The sequence below is a fragment of the Halyomorpha halys genome, unplaced genomic scaffold (assembly GCF_000696795.3).
Source record: "Halyomorpha halys isolate HHAL.00 unplaced genomic scaffold, Hhal_1.1 Scaffold588.1, whole genome shotgun sequence".
In the NCBI taxonomy this organism is placed as follows: Eukaryota; Metazoa; Arthropoda; class Insecta; order Hemiptera; family Pentatomidae; genus Halyomorpha; species Halyomorpha halys.
The window spans coordinates 147126-153598 of NW_027110173.1; the positions used below are offsets into that span (position 1 = coordinate 147126).

General features: G+C 28.7%; 1 long non-coding RNA gene across 1 annotated transcript in view; it reads right to left on the reverse strand.

The window, feature by feature from the left end:
- LOC136795989 (uncharacterized) overlaps positions 1–6473 on the reverse strand; it is a 195840-nt gene that overhangs the window by 53904 nt on the left and 135463 nt on the right. The window contains exon 2 of the long non-coding RNA XR_010843679.1: positions 1042–1109. This is a non-coding gene — a long non-coding RNA (uncharacterized lncRNA). The remainder of the gene's footprint in view (positions 1–1041; positions 1110–6473) is intronic.

Below are 6473 nucleotides of genomic sequence, written 5' to 3' on the forward strand. Positions count from 1 at the left end.
TTTATTACTTTATTTTTAATTATTTTCATTCTGTACAGTTATTTACTTAAACAATTCTATATATTATTTTATTCATTGGTTGTTATATTGTTTTTTTATTCTTAGCCCAGATGAAGGCTAGAAATTCTAGCACAAACGTTAGCACTAATAAATAAGTTTCTTAACTTTTTTGTGTTATTCTCTGACGGCACTAACTTAATTAAGTTATTTATTGTAGTACCTACTTGTTTGTCATAATCATTTAATAGCACCGAGTTTGTTCTAATTAAAATTTTTCTATGTAGAAATCAAAGATAATTCGATCCCCCAACATAGGTTCATTGATCTTCATTTTACCTACCACAGAAAATGTTGTTCTTATATTTCTGATCTTTCCCTGTTCGGTAAAATGAAGATCAACCTATGTTGGGGGTCAAATCTTTTATTTCTACATAAAAAAAGTTTAATTAGAACAAACTCGGTGCTATTAAATGATTATGTCAAACAAGTAGGTACTACAATAAATAACTTAATTAAATTGTTACTTTGTAAATTGAGGATTTCTATTTCGAGAGCTATTTGGAATGAGAGAATATATTTAGTTTTTAAATTAAATTCTTTATACGTTTTTGCAGGTCGATTTCGCACATTTTCATTTTTTAATGAACGTTTTCGTTTTTTTTTTACTGCATAAATATCCGGTCTCTACCCAAGATACTGTCATTCATTTTGTATAATAATAAGTTTTGAACAATATTTTTTTGTTTTACTTATTCATATCATTCTTTCATCTATTTTTCTTTATTTACCTATTACCGAGAAAATTTCAGAATATTGAGAGCTGAGCGCCATTTACACATTTTCCCCAATTGCCCAGTGAAATTTGTACCATGGAGGTCGTTAAAAAATTGAAATATCAAGTAATTGCCAAATTTCTTATAATAATATAACTACACAAAACCTTCTGATAATTATTTTCCTGAAAATGAGGGTGCTAAATAATGAATTTTTTTTGGGACACAATTACTCCAGTTCATCCTGTTCCACAGTGTGACAGCTTACCTTAATCCTAGAAGTCACGCGAGCCCGTTTGCTTCTACAGTCAGTTCCAATCAGTCTCCGGCATCCATCTGAAAAGTTCATTCAAAAAAACATTTATTAGATTCATAAGGTCGTCATCAATTTCAAAATGCTAACAAGTAATGAGAAATCTCGTGGTATCAACTAAAAATATAATGTGTATGACCCTATTCTAGTCTAAAAATGTAACATTATTAAGAATCTTTCATATAGTCATTTCAAATGTCTGAATATAAAACATGAAATTTCTTCCTCGCATCATGTTCTGGAAAATCTTTTGAATGTATTCCTTCAGAGTTTCCTTATGAGATCATTTTTTTTTTAAACAACTTCAACTTCGATTCTTTTTTTTTTTTTTTTATGAACATTTCCTCAATTGTCCTCATTGTACCTCCGTGAAAAGAGAACTCAAAAGCATTACCGATCATTGAGATATGAATTTAAATAAATAAAAATGAGAATCACAGTCTAGGTAGTGATAATAATACTTGGGGAATGAGAACATTTTCACGAAATTTTAAATAATGAAAAGATAACATAGTTTCAAGTATATAAAAATATTTTAATATTTTGATGGTGAAATAAATTAAGTGATTACATGCCCATCGCCATGTCGAAGTGACAGCTGTGAACTAGTTTCAACAAATATTATTAGCTATAACCAGTTCCATATCTTTAATAACATAAAAAATAATATTAGTGGAGCACGCAGCAAAAAACCAACACAAATTCGATTTTTTGATAAAGAAAAAAAATATGTTCAAAAGAAAAATACTGGTTTCTCTTTTTATGTCAGAGAACATTAATTATACAGTGAATTCTGAAACAGATATAAGAAAGTTGAACCAACTCCTTGTAGAGATTTTAAGCAAAATATTTAATAAAAAATATAAGTAAATTTTGTGTTACTATTTACAATATAAATTTTAATAATACCAGAAATATCAATTTAGATTAAAATACAATTCTAGATAAATTTATTATAAGCCTGACCTTGGTGTAAGGAAGGTTAAAAAATGTGTGTTGATAAGAAAATGATAATATTGTTCAGTTGATCTGTAATTAAAAGTTTTAGTAATTAATGGAATAATGATAAAGTATGTAATTAAACAGAAGCTAAGGCAAGCTTATTAACAAATTAATATTATATTTTAATATAATATTCTCGATTGTTTTATTTTTTCAGGGTAATTTGGATGAAATTAATTATCTGGTCAGAATATCCTGCAAACGTTTTCAAAAATTGGATGTAATGTGTAAATTTATATTTAAGATAGGCTAAATTACTATTAATAATGTTATTTATTAAAACTGTTAAAAATAAAAAAATTAAAGCTGCTGTTTATTAGATTGTCCTTGGGATGTCCAAGTTAGCCAAAACTCTGAACTTTTAAAGAAATAATAAAGAGTGTTTTGATACTCAACTTGGATACTAATTAATTTATTTAAACGAAAAATAATCATTAAAGGAACAAATTTATAGTAAAAAACAAAGTAATTATGTGTTTTGCCACGTGTGGAGCCCAAACTTTCTCATAACATATACATAAATGATTCACCATAACTGAATATGAAAAAAAAAATAATAAAAAAAGGATAAGGGACCAGTAATGGCACACTCGGTTGCAACTGAAACTACTTGTTCACCTCAGCGCTCCTCTATATATGTCATCGCCTCAACCAGCTGACATCGAAGTAGCAGCTAACTCAGGCCGTAACTTACCTACATACACACATTGAGGGCCATCAGCATATTACTCAGATTTATGAACCTAACAAAGAGTAACATTTCACATTTATAACAAGAATAGGTGGCATTCTGGCTTTGACGGGAGGTATTGTCTTTCAGTATAAAGCTTTAAAAGTAGCCTTTCGTCCTACCATGTCCGGTTCGAATGAAGTTAGCTAATAGCATTTTGTCCTGTATACAGTTATGATGGAGTCGTGTGTTCCTGTTTCTGACGTCCACTGTTCCTTCAGACGCTATTGTATGTATTTTAACAGCTTATTATAAGTTAAAAATAAGTATGATGTATTAAATTATTTTTTTAGAGCTAAAAAGCGGTGCAAAATGAGTAGTTATCTAAAATTAATGTTTAACAATGACTCGAATGATTATATAGGAAGGGATTTGTATGCTTTGCTATTGCATAATTTGGGTACATCCATGAAAATTTAATATCAATTATTGTATTTAGTTTAAATTAAACTTTTATCTACACTAAATCATTATTTTTACGTTTTTCTAAAATAAATTATTTATCTATTCAGTTTTAAGTTAAAAAAAAAATTTAAATCTGCACCGCTACAACCCATGAAGGGTCAGAGGTTCAGTACTTTGTAAAGAAGTACTGTTACTAGACCAATGGTTGTGCAAGGAGGTGATTTGGTCAGAATCGCGTTCGACCGCCAGATTTTTGCCCAATTAAGAGTACCCAATTTAAGAGGACCTCAAGGAAGGCTCCAGAACCCACAAGAGTTGACTCACGGCTACCAGTGTAACAGAAAAAAATTGTCTACCTAGCCGGATTCGAACTCGGGTCCCTTGGAGTTAGTAACCACGCGCTTTACCCCGTGGCTACCGCACTCCCAATTTTAAGATAATTGTTAGTTATTTACTGGATGTATCATTATGTGTACTTTTTAATTACAATAAATATATAAAAAAAATAAATAACATTTGGAAATTCTTTGGAAAGTTTTTGGCATTTATACAATGTATACTAATTCCTTATTCTTCCTGTGGAATTTATAATCTTCTATCACAAACCTTCAATTTGTCTGTTATCCTTTTCCAGTTCAATCAAGATAAACAATTTCCATGAAAAATTATATTTAAGGGTTTTATAGGACACTAAAAAAGAATAGGACTAAGGAATAGGTTTATTTATGAACAAACAAATGTTTGGCCTATTTTACTGAAAGCTGCTTTTGGTTACTTTTTTTCCATACTTAAACTTAATATATGTAATCAGCATTTTCTTCTTCTGAATAAAGAAACATATGAATTTGTATATAATAATCTTGAAATCCATTCCGAAAAAGAGCAGAAAATAATGATTTAAACAAACAAAAAATGCAGAAATCTTATAAAATATTTTCTTATATTAATGTATCCGGGAAATGAACCCCGGACACAATGTAGAAGGCAGAATTTCCTAAACAAAACTTAGTAAAAATCAGTCACTGGTAGGGGCTGTCCTGGTGGGGCTGTCTGTGAGTGAGTAAATGTAAAATATTACCTGTATCTAATGTTCCTCCTAATAAAAAATAAAATAAAATATTCTATTCTGAATTTCGATGGTTTCAAATTACGTTTTTATGAAAAAAAAAAGAAAAGACAATACTAAATATTATACAAATGAATATTAGGATATAAGTATTATATCTATTTAAATACAGTGGTACATTTAGATGGATAAAACATTTAAAGCGATTTCCAATCTATTCATATTTCGTATTCTAATTTTTATATATGTTCCAAGTAAAATAAGTATTTTTAAAACACTCTAAAATATATTTTTGTTTTACTTTTTATAGATAATATATAGAAATCATAATTTAATTGATTTTACAATAATTAATTAATTATTAATCAATAATTAATTAATATAATTAAATTTATAATTATTTGTTGTCACAGAATAATAAATAATTCTTTTAGGTTCCAACATTTCTACTCCCTCATAAAATAATATTTGTCCTGCGTAAACTTAAAAATTCATATCTTACAATATCTTTTAATAATACGCCGCTTATATAAATGAATCCTGTGTGTTTCACCTAAAATTTAATAAAAGAAAGACCCATAAAAGGAAACAACAACAAAGTTCAATCCATAATATGTCATGAGAAAACTTCTATAAGAAAAATGATAACTGATAGTAATAAATATTTCATTCTGAAAGATGGCTAATCATTCAAGAATATCCTTTCTTTGAAAGTAGAACATAAAAGAAGCCATTGAATGGCGAATTTGAAGCTATGCCAGGATAGTCTGGAAATGAAAGGGCTGTCCATGGCGGAGTGCCACCGCACTTAACCGCAGGTCCTAGGGCTTAATTTGGGTTTAAGATTTGGCTCATCTTTACAAAAATAGCTGATCGAATTTAACATTATTAATTGGAATTCTGGAAACTGTTCTATCAGATATCGAAATTGAATCAAATGAATTTAAATTATACCAAACTAAGTACTTGAACATAATTAAATAACAATTTTTTTTCAACCACGACTATCCCAACCCAATCCCAGCTTCTCTGCTTTTATTCTTGACATTTCCAATCTGTTCTTATTCTCCATTTTTTTTTATAATATTTTTAATATTACACCTTACACAATCTTATTCAAAATACCTCTTTTTTATTCCCATTTAATTTTTTTCTTCTATCATTCCTCTGGCTGTCGTTATGGACGTAATTCTTATATCGATCAGTAAATTTTACTCTATTTTTATTTTAAAAAATTTTAATTCGGTGTTTCACTGATTATTTATAACTTGTTCACACAATTAATTATAGATAATTTTAATTCTTTTCTCATTCCATGATCTCTTTGCTAATTATATTTTATATTTATTATATGAGACTCTTATATATTATATTCAAAATACACTTACTATGTTATATCAGTACTCTTGTTTAATTTCTTGATTTGGTTAATTATTTTAATTTATATATTATTTTATTTACCATTTATATGTCATTTCAAAATAAGGTCCTAAGAATTGTGGTAGAATGAACCAGGGGGTCTAAAAATCAGTATAATCGATAGATAATTTCATCAAAAAATATCGATTCTAAAAATTTTACTCCTAGCTGTCCATCTATCCATCTGCTTTTTGCCCTTCCACGTGATTTTTGCCAACTATAGTGGCATTCACATTTGTGTGGAGGCATCCTGATGGATTGCTTCGAGCCAACCTCACTGATGTCATGCCCATCTTAACCTCCTTGTCTTCATATCGTCAAATATAGACTGAACAGTCTCTGCAAACAGTTCTTCAAGTAAGGCTCTGATACCAGATCGCTCCAGTAATTGTATGGAGCACGTTCCTTTCAGATCTCTCGATTATGCTTTTGAGAGTATCTATTGTAGCCCAAGTTTCAAATAGTCACCAATATTACAACCAAGAATGTTAAAACACAAGTACACGCCTTCAGGGCTACAATAGAATGAATGTGTATTTTTTTACTACAAGACTAAAAATTAATAGTAATCAAATTGGATCCTATCTGTATGGCCGACTTACCCATCCTTTATATCATACTCTACAATTATTATTTCCACCAAATTAAATTTTTAAATTATTTCCTTATATCTTATAATATTATTACTACTTGTATTAATATTTCTATATAAATTGTTACTTATCAGTGTTATTCATCCGAAATGCTGGTTCATAATAAAATATA